The following is an 11,116-nucleotide window of genomic DNA, read 5'->3' on the forward strand; positions in this document are numbered from 1 at the left end:
CTATGCATCACAGGTGGTTGTGGCTATGGCTTCCACCCACTTTGATACATACTCTACTGCCACCAGGATATATCTGAAAGAGTAGGAAGGAGGAAAAGGCCCCATGAAATCAATGCCCCATAAGTCAAACACCTCCACTTCCAGGATGAAATTTTGAGGCATCTCATTTTTCTTTGTCAATCCTCCAGTTCTTTGACATTCATTGCATTGGTGAACAAACTCTCTGGCATCCTTGAAGATGGTTGGCCAATAAAACCCACTCTGTAATACCTTTGCAGCTGTTCTCTCTGGTCCAAAGTGTCCACCATATGCTGAGCCATGGCAATGCCATAGTATGTCCTTTATTTCACTTTCAGGGACACACCTCCTAATCATTCCATCAGCGCATCTCTTGAATAGAAAAGGTTCATCCCACAAGAACTTCCTTGCTTCATTGAGTAATTTCTTCATTTGTTGCTTGGAAAATTCTTGAGGTATCTTCCTTCCTACCTTGTAGTTTGCTATGTCAGCAAACCAAGGTGTTTGTTGAATTTGGAAAAGATGTTCATCAGGGAAGTTCTCATTTACTTGATGTGGTTTGTCTTGCTTAGCTTCTTGTGGCACTCTTGATAGATGATCTGCTACTTGATTTTCACTTCCCTTCCTATCCCTCACTTCAATATCAAATTCTTGTAACAGCAACACCCACCTAATAAGCCTTGGCTTTGAATCCTGTTTAGACATTAAATACTTGAGAGCAGAATGGCCAGTGTATACTATAACTTTTGAACCGATCAAGTATTGTCTAAACTTATCAAATGCATATACAATTGCTAAAAGTTCTTTTTCAGTGATGGTATAATTTTTCTGTGTTTCATTCAACACTTTGCTAGCATAATATATGACATGATGTAATTTGTCCTTCTTTTGCCCCAGTACAGCACCGATAGCAAGGTTGCTTGCATCACACATAAGTTCAAAAGGTAAATTCCAATCAGGGGGTGTGATGATTGGTGCTGTAATGAGCTTTCTCTTGAGAGTTTCAAAGGCATGTCTACAGTTATCATCAAAAATGAAGGGAACATCATTCATTAGTAAATTGCTCAATGGTTTTGCTATTTTTGAAAAGTCCTTGATGAACCTTCTGTAGAAGCCAGCATGCCCAAGAAAACTTCTTACTGCTTTCACATTAACAGGTATAGAGAGTTTTTCAATAACTTCTATTTTAGCTTTATCAACTTCTATACCTCTACATGACACTTTATGCCCAAGAACTATTCCTTCCAGAACCATGAAATGGCATTTTTCCCAATTCAACACCAAATTAGTTTCTTGGCATCTTTTCAAAACAAGAGTTAAGTTATGCAAGCAAGTGTTAAATGAATTGCCAAAAACAGAAAAATCATCCATGAAGACTTCTAAAAATTTTTCCACCATATCAAAAAAAATAGAGAGCATACACCTTTGAAAAGTGGCTGGGGCGTTGCACAGCCCAAATGGCATCCTTCTATAGGCAAAAACTCCAAATGGGCATGTGAAGGAGGTCTTCTCTTGATCCTTGGGGTCCACCACTATTTGATTGTAACCAGAATACCCATCCAGGAAGCAATAATAAGCATGGCCTGCTAGTCTTTCCAACATTTGATCGATGAATGGCAAAAGAAAATGATCTTTTCTTGTTGCATCATTCAATCTCCTGTAGTCTATGCACATTCTCCACCCAGTCACTGTCCTAGTGGGGATCAACTCATTCTTTTCATTGGTGATGACTGTCATTCCTCCTTTTTTTGGCACAACTTGAACCGGACTCATCCAAGAGCTGTCTGAGATTGGGAAGATTATCCCTGCATTCCATAGCTTCATCACTTCTTTTTGAATCACCTCTTTCATGGTTGGGTTGAGTCTTCTTTGAGGTTAAACCACATGTTTTGATTCTTCCTCTAATAAAATTTTATGCATGCAAATAGCAGGGCTGATGCCTTTGATGTCCTCAATTGTCCACCCCAAGGCTGTTTTGTGAGTTTTTAATACTTCAATCAACCTTGCTTCCTCATCCATGTTCAAAGAGGAATTTATAATCACTGGTAATGCCTCTGCTTCCCCAAGAAACACGTATTTGAGGTGAGGAGGGAGAGGTTTCAACTCCTGTTTCGGTTTATCCTCTTTCTTGTCTTCAATGAGTATTTCTATCACTTCCTCTCTTTGTTCTTTCTAATGCTCCAAATAGTCGTCTTCAAACATTTCTTCTACCAGCCCTTCTATCATATCCACATTCATGTAGTTTTCTTGCTCTGAGGGGTGTTGCATTGATTTGAAGACATTGATTACCATTTATTCATTATGCACCCTGAAGGTCATTTCTCCCTTCTCCACATCAATAGTGGTTCTTGCGGTGGCTAGAAATGGTCTCCCCAAGATGATTGAGCTGCTTCCTTCCCCTTCTGTGTCTAAGATTACGAAGTCTGCGGGGAAGATAAACTTTCCAACCTTCACTAGTAAATTCTCCCCAATACCATTGGGTGTCTTGATTGATCTATCGGCCATGACTAGTGACATCCTGGTGGGTTTAATTTCTTCTATGACAAGCTTTCTCATCAATGATAGAGGCATCAAATTGATGCTGGCACCTAGATCACACAGGGCGTTTTCCAATGTTATCTTGCCTATGGTGCATGAGACTACAAAACTCCCTGGATCTTTGAGCTTTGGTGGGATACCCATCTGGATCACAGCGCTACATTCTTCAGTGAGCATGATAGTTTCTTTTTCTTGCCAACTTCTCTTCTTGTTGATTAGCTCCTTCATGAACTTGGCATATAGGGGCATCTGCTCCAGTGCCTCAGCCAAGGGAATATTTATCTCCAACTTCTTGAAAGTCTCAAGGAACTTGTGAAATTGTTGGTCCTTTGCCTCCTTGTTGAATCTCTGAGGATTTGGCAGTGGAGGTACAAAGGTCTTCTCTGCTTGTTGCTTTTGATTCTTTGTTGGCTCTTCAATTGCTTCATTCCCCTTTTTTGGAATTTTTGATTGTTCCTCCTTTTCTTGAGTTTGCTTTGAAGCTTGCTTGCTTGCCATTGCATCATCATCATTGGCTTCCTCTGTGTGTGTTGGCTGTTCCTCTTCTAGTGGTCTCTTGCTGCTCTTCAATGTTCTCCCACTCTTTAATTGTATTGCCTTGCATTCTTCCTTAGGATTTAGAATTGTGTCACTCGGCAGTGAGCTTGAAGGTCTCTCAACAGAAATCTGTTTAGAGATCTGCCCAATCTGCCTCTCTAGGCTCTTCATGGAGGCTTCATGGTTCTTGGTTGTCATTTCCTGGTGTTTCAACATTTTGTCTATCAAGGTCTCCAAGTTAGTGAGTCTTTGAGATTCAGGTGATGCTTGTGGTGGGTTGTGAGATGTGGATGGTGGATGGTAGGCATTTTGGTTGATGGGTTGGTTATTAGATTGGTACTGGATGGGGTTGGGGTAGTTGTTTTGAGGTTTTCTGTAGGGGTTCTGGTTAGTTTGCTGCTGGTTGTGGTTTTGGTTGTTTCTTGAAGTGTTTTGGTTTGAGTTCCTCTTTCATGGTTGTTGGTTTTTGGTGTGATTATCTCCCCATTTGAGGTTTGGGTGGTTCTTCCAGGATGGATTGTATGTATCACCATACACTTCATTTGGTCCTTGGTTGTGCATATACTGTACTTGCTCTTATTGTTGTTCTTCTTGAGTTTCTTCATTTTGCCCCCATGTGGATGATGGTTGGCTTGTGTTAACTGCTGCAACTTGGAGGCTATCAATCCTCTTGGTCATTTGCTCAAATTGTTGTTGAATTTGCTGCTGCATCATCTTGTTTTGAGCCAAGATTGAGTCCACCCCTTTTAGCTCCATTACTCCTCTCTTTTGTGATGGTTGGCGATTTCTTTGATGAGCAAAGAAATATTGATTGTTGGCCACCATGTCAATAAGATTTTGAGCTTCTTCTGCTGTTTTCATCAGTTGCAATGATCCTCCAGCTGAGTGGTCAAGTGATTCTTGAGCCTTTAGAGTGAGTCCTTCATAGAAGTTCTGTAGCTTATCCCACTCAGTGAACATTTCTGGTGAACATTTCCTCAGCAGAGCCTTGTATCTCTCCCATGCTTCATACAGATTTTCAGCATCCAATTGCGTGAATGTTTGCACCTCAGTCTTCAGCCTGATGACTCTTTGAGGTGGATAGAATTTGGCTAGAAATTTAGTCACCAAGTCATCCCAGCTAGTGATGCTTCCTTGAGGAAAAGTTTCAAGCCATTGTGCTGCCTTGTCCCTTAATGAGAATGGGAACAGCAGAAGCTTATAAGTTTCAGGATTCACGCCATTGGACTTGACAGTGTCACAAATCCTTAAGAAGGTAGATAGATGTTGATTTGGATCCTCCAATGGTCCTCCCCCAAACGAGCAGTTGTTTTGGACCAATGTAATAAGTTGTGGCTTCAATTCAAAGTTATTTGCATTGACATTAGGGGTGAGAATGCTGCTTCCACAATGTCTAGCATTTGCAAAGGTATAGGAGGCCAATACTCTCCTCTGCTGTGGGTTATTGTTAACCCCTCCTCCTGGATTAGATGGATCTCCTTCCATCTCGTGATATTCTTCCTCAGATTCTTCCTCTCCAACAATATTTTTCCCTCTTTCAGCTCTTCTCAACCTTCTAAGAGTTCTCTGGTCAGTTTTAGATAAAACAGGAATGGATCTCCCTGTACCTGACATACAAACAAAACAAAAGAAACACCACCAGTAACTCTTCAGTCTATTGCTAGAACGAAGTTTTGTTTAAGCAAAATTTCAAACAGTTAGCGTGTCAGTCAAAGATTAGAGAAATAGAAAATAAAAATGCTAGATCTAGATCACCACCTCACTTAATCATTGTCAATCTAATCAATCCCCGGCAACGGCGCCAAAAACTTGATGTGCGAAAAACGATCCGACACAAAACTCACCGGCAAGTGCACCGGGTCGCATCAAGTAATAATAACTCACGGGAGTGAGGTCGATCCCACAGGGATTGAAGGATTGAGCAATTTTAGTTTAGTGGTTGATTTAGTCAAGCGAATCATGATTTGGTTGAGAGATTTATGATTTGCAGAATTTAGATTGCATGGAAAATAAAGGGAATGGGTAATTTGCATGAAATTAAAGAGAACTGAAATGTTAAAGTGCTAAATCTTAAAGAGCAAGACATTAAATGGCAGAAACTTAGAACGCAAGAAATGTAAATTGCAGAATCTTAAAGTGCAAGAAATGTAAATGGCTTGAATTGTAAAGGGAATTGGGAATTGAATTTGCAGAAATTAAACAAGGAAAAGTAAAATTCAACACACAGAAGAGTAGAAGATAACTTGAATTGAATCGGATCTAAAACGAAATTGTAAATGGGCTTGAAAAGTATTAAACAGAGAATCGAAAATGGGAAATCCAGATCTCAGGACTCAAGAGACTAGATAACCAAGTCTAGATCTCAATACCTTCCTAGATCCAGCAAGAACAATTGCAAAGGAAATGAAGAAATGTAAATTGCAGAGAAAGTAAAAGAAGAAGCAATTAACAGAAACTGAAATTCAATGATGCGGAAAATTAAACAAGATCCCAAGGTGAGATTGAAACAGAATTTCTTCAATTCTCCACCCAAGATCCGAAGCAAGAAAAGTAAAGAGTATTCAAGCAGGAACAAGGAAGAAGAGAGATCAATTCTCCTCCCCAAATTTTCTTGAATTAAAACAACAATACCAAAATGTAAAGGTGAGCTCTCTACAAAACTACCTAATCAAAACCGAAAAGAAAAAGCTCCCTAGAAACTTAAATCCTCATCTATTTATACACTTTCTTCAAATGGTCTTCAAGCCTTGAATTGGGCCTTTGCTCTTGATGGAATTGGATTGATAGAGGCCTTGGTTGATTGCTCTTGGAGTTGGAGAGAGAACCGAAGTGAACCGGGTTGGGAATTATAAAAGCTTGAGTAAAAGTTTGAGTAAAAGTTTGAGGCAAACTTTTACTCAAACTTTTTACACCAGCTGCCCCATTCTTGCTGCTACCAACGTTTGAGCTAAAGTTTGGGGTCAAACTTTTTCTCAAACGTTGGCCCCCTTATGCACACTCATGGCGCCAACGTTTGCCAAAAAGTTTGAGGCAAACGTTGGCGCAAACTTTTTGTCTCCAGGGTGTGTTGCTGATGGCGCCAACGTTTGCCAAAAAGTTTGAGGCAAACGTTGGCGCAAGCTTTTTGTTCCCTGGGGTGTTTTCACTTATTCCGAAAGTTTGAGCTAAAGTTTGAGGCAAACTTTTGCTCAAACTTTTTGTTCTCTCTTGCTCCTAGCTATTCCTTCTTGCTTCAACCTTTCTCCAAGCTTTCTTCACTTATCATCAAACAACCAAACACATCAAAGCTATGCTCAAAATCATGAGTTTGTCATTCTTTCATAATATGTGGCAATTATAGCATAAATCCTCATGAAATTGCATTAATTCATCTATGATTGATTAAATCAAAGGAAACATGAAAATCTACCCAATTGGCTTGCTTGTGGCTCAAGAAAGTGCATAATTCAATTGAAAACAAAAGAAAAAGGCTAGTGAAACTAGGCTAAGATGACTTTTCATCAGAAACAACAGTGTTAGCATCATCAGTGCGGGTAGGAATTGCTTCCACCCATTTGGAAATGTAATCCACAGCTAACAATATATAGAAATAACCATTAGAATTTGGAAATGGACCCATGAAGTTAATGCCCCAAACATAAAAAATTTCACAGAAAAGTATAATTTGTTGAGGCATCTCATCCTTCCTGGATATATTACCAAATTTCTTGCATGGAAAACAAGATCTACAAAATTTAGCAGCGTCTCTAAAAAGAGTAGGCCACCAGAATTCACAGTCTAAGATTTTTCTAGCAGTTCTTTGAGGGCCAAAATGTCCTCCACTCTCAGATGAGTGACAGGCCTCTAAGATGGACTGGAATTCTGATTGAGGCACACACCGTCTAATTACCTGGTCAGCGCCACATCTCCATAAATATGGGTCATCCCATATATAATATTTAGACTCGCTTTTCAGCTTGTCTCTTTGATGCTTAGAAAAGTTTGGAGGAAAAGTGCGGCTAACTAGATAATTAGCTACAGGTGCATATCAAGGGACTATCTCAGATACTGCTTGCAGGTTATCAAATGGGAAATTATCAGCTATAGGAGTGGAGTCATCTGTAATATGTTCAAGGCGACTCAAGGGGTCTGCCACTAAATTCTGGTTGCCACTCCTGTCCTTAATTTCCAAATCAAATTCTTGTAATAGCAGTATCCAACGTATAAGCCTTGGTTTGGACTCTTTTTTAGCTAATAAATACTTTAGAGCTGCGTGGTCTGAATACACTACTACTTTAGTACCAAGTAAATAGGCTCGGAATTTATCCAGAGCAAAAACAATAGCAAGAAGCTCTTTCTCAGTAGTAGTGTAATTCGACTGAGCGGCATCTAAAGTTTTAGACACGTAAGCAATAACAAAAGGATCCTTACCTTCATGCTGAGCCAGTGCTGCTCCTACGACATGGTTGGAAGCATCACACATTATTTCAAATGGTTGGCTCTAGTATGATCCTTTCACAATTGGGGCTTGAGTCAGTGCGGTCTTCAGCTTATCAAACGCTTGTTTGCAATTTTCACTGAACTCGAACTCAATATCTTTCTGCAGTAGCCTGGATAAGGGAAGTGCTACCTTACTAAAGTCCTTAATGAACCTCCTGTAAAAACCTGCATGGCCAAGGAAAGAATGGACCTCCCTCACAGAAGAGGGGTAAGGTAAACTAGAAATAACATCCACCTTTGCTGGATCTATAGAAATGCCAGTGTTAGACACAACATGTCCTAGTACAATCCCTTGTTTAACCATAAAGTGACATTTTTCAAAATTTAATACCAGGTTTGTACTAACACATCTATCTAATACTCTAGATAATCCATCTAAGCAAAGGCTAAAGGAATCGCCGTATACGCTAAAATCATCCATAAAAATCTCCATACAGTCCTCAATAAGATCGGAGAAAAGACTCATCATGCACCTTTGGAAAGTAGCTAGTGCATTGCACAAGCCAAAGGGCATTCTCTTGTAAGCATAAGTCCCAAAAGGACATGTAAAAGTGGTCTTTTCCTGATCCTCAGGAGCTATATGAATCTGGAAATAACCTGTGTAACCATCTAGAAAACAATAATGTGATTTACCTGACAGGCGATCCAGCATTTGATCAATGAATGGAAGAGGATAGTGATCCTTACGGGTTGCTTGGTTGAGGCGTCTGTAGTCAATGCAGACCCTTCAGGCGTTCTGAACTCTGGTTGTCAGGAGCTCTCCATGCTCATTCTTCACTACAGTGACTCCAGACTTCTTTGGCACCACTTGTACTGGGCTTACCCATTCACTGTCTGAGATGGGATAGATGATATCTGCCTCTAGTAGTCTGGTCACTTCCTTTTTGACAACCTCTAGGATAGTGGGGTTCAGTCTTCTCTGGGGTTGACGGACAGGTCTTGCTCCCTCTTCTAAAAATATCCTATGCTCACAGACTTGAGGATTGATGCCTACTATGTCTGCCAAACTCCAACCAATTGCCTTCTTGTGCCTCCTCAGCACACCAAGTAGCTGCTCTTCCTGTTGAGAAGTGAGTTCCCTTGCAATGATAACCGGAAACTTCTGCTCGTCTTCAAGGTAAGCATATTTGAGGTGTGGAGGAAGGGGTTTTAATTCTAACTTCTGATCATGTTCAGGCTCTGGGTTGTCTGAAGCTGGTAACAGTGGTAAGGCATTGTCATTGTCCTCTGAGAATGTCCCCACACTTGGGCCTTGTCCTGTGTGCTTCTCTTCAAATTCCTCCTGGTGAATTTTAGCCACGGTTTCATCTATAATGTCACACTGGAGGATAGAATGATCCTCCGGAGGGTGCGTCATAACTCCATTCAGGTTGAAGATCACTATTCGGCCATCTATTTCAAAAGAGTATGTTCCTGAAAAAGCATCTAATTTAAACTTTTAGGTCTTCAAGAATGGCCTTCCGAGTAGGATTGATGATGGCTTGTCTGAGTCATTTTGGGGCATTTCCAGGATATAAAAATCAGTGGGGAACGTGAGTCCCTTAATGCCCATTAAGACATCTTCAGCAACTCCAACCACTGTAATAATGCTTTTATCTGCTAACACAAAACGAGCTGCCGACCTTTTTAAGGGAGGGAGCCTCAAAACATCATATATAGACAAAGGCATTATACTCACACATGCTCCTAAATCACACATGCAGTCAGAAATTATCACACCACCAATAGTACAATTAACTATACAAGGACCTGGGTCACTACACTTTTCAGGTAAACCTCCCATTAAAGCAGATATGGAACTTCCTAAAGGAATAGTTTCTAATTCATTAATTTTGTCTTTATGTATACATAAATCTTTTAGAAACTTTGAATACTTAGGTACCTGTTGAATAACATCAAATAGAGGAACAGTTACCTCAACCTTTTTGAATATCTCTACCATTTTTGGATCAGGTTCTAGCTACTTCCTAGGCTTCCTTGCAAGTTGTGGAAATGGAATAGGAGTGGTGTCTTCTGCAGTGTCTGCGCCTTTTGATGCTTCCTCCTGTGGTCGAGCTTCTTCTTTTTCAGCTATGTCCTGTATGTCTTCTTCCTCTTCAACATCTTCTATTTCCACTACCTCTTCAGCTGAGGCGTGTTCTGGTGAGCTTGGCTCCTCCTGGTTCCTCTCCTGCAGTGTGGTTCCGGACCTTAGGGTGATGGCATTAATACCACCCTTGGGATTGGGATAGTTGAGAGGGAATTCCACTAGAGCTCAAAGGTTGATTATTGGAGTTATTCATTGAACCAATCTGTGAGACAAGAGCTTGCAAAGTAGCGTTCAGACCATTCAGAGTGGCATTAATGTTATTTTCTATGGTCTACTGTCTCCGATCAATTGATTGTAGTAAGTCATCATTAGCAGAAGAAGAAGGATAGGTAATTTGAGAGGTCTGCTGTTGGGTATTCTGTGGTCCTTGGGATTGCCTTAGGTGAGGTGCTCTGTAAGGCTGGTACTGGTTCTGCTGCCTGTTGTTGTTGTTATTCCACCTCTGATTCCCCTGATTATCTTTGCCTCCTCTATTGTTGTTGTTGTCCCTCCAATTCTGGTTAGAATTGTCCTGCCATCCATGGTTGTAATTGCCACTTTGATTGTACCCTTGGTTAGGGCGGTCATAGAAGTTATGAGTGGCTGCCACGGTGTTGTCTTCCTACTGGAGCTACGGACATTCATCAGTATAATGGCTATAATCAGCACAGATTCTGCAAACTCTTTGTGGGACTAACTGTTGGTTTTGTTGTGCTGGAGAAGGTTAAGCTTGCTGAACTTGTTGTTGATTCAATTGCATCTGCTTCAGCAAGTTGGTCATTTCACAGATACTCTGAGTTAAAGTAGCAGTCTCTCTGCTAGAGGATACTTCTGCAACGGCTTTTGCACGGCCTTGTTTCTGCCTGTGATTCCAAGTAGATTAAGCTAAGTTACTGATCAATTGCCATGCCTCATCAGTGGTCTTGTACTTTTTCATAGACCCATTGCTAGCACTTTCCAATGTGGTCTTATCTTGGGGCCTCATGCCCTGTGTGACATAACTGAGTAACACTATCTTGTCAATCATATGGTGGGGGCAAGTTTCCAGAAGATTATTGAAGCACTCCCAGTACTCATAGAGAGTTTCAAAATCATCCTGAACAATCATGGAAATATCTTTCCTCAGTTTATCAGTAACTTCAGCTGGAAAGAACTTTTCCAAGAATTCTCTTCTCAGTGTATCCTAGTTGGATACAATTGCTGCTGGTTGAGTGTAGTATCACTCTCTTGCCTTCCCCTCAAGAGAAAATGGGAAAGCTTTCAGCAAAATTGAAGTTTCATCTGCACCATCACGCCTGACAGTAGAACAGGCTGCTTGAAAATCTCTCAGGTGCTTGATAGTCTCTTGAGCAGGCAAGCCATGAAACTTGGGCATCAAATTGAGTAGTGCGGTCTTTATTTCAAAGTCTGTAGCCACCGCTGGGTGATGCGCTTGAAATGGTTGCATTGTAAAATCAGGGGCTCCAGCCTCCTGGA

At 40.8% G+C, this 11,116-nt stretch overlaps 1 non-coding gene across 1 annotated transcript; it reads left to right on the top strand.

Moving 5' to 3' along the window:
• The first annotated feature begins 10,661 nt into the window (after window positions 1-10,661).
• Window positions 10,662-10,769, top strand: LOC148573567 (small nucleolar RNA R71). The gene has a single exon (XR_015905584.1). It is a non-coding gene; the product is annotated as a small nucleolar RNA R71 (small nucleolar RNA).
• Window positions 10,770-11,116: the final 347 nt, after the last annotated feature.

The sequence above is a fragment of the Arachis ipaensis genome, chromosome B2 (genome assembly GCF_059453495.1).
Source record: "Arachis ipaensis isolate K30076 ecotype BB chromosome B2, ASM5945349v1, whole genome shotgun sequence".
NCBI classification, from domain to species: domain Eukaryota; kingdom Viridiplantae; phylum Streptophyta; class Magnoliopsida; order Fabales; family Fabaceae; genus Arachis; species Arachis ipaensis.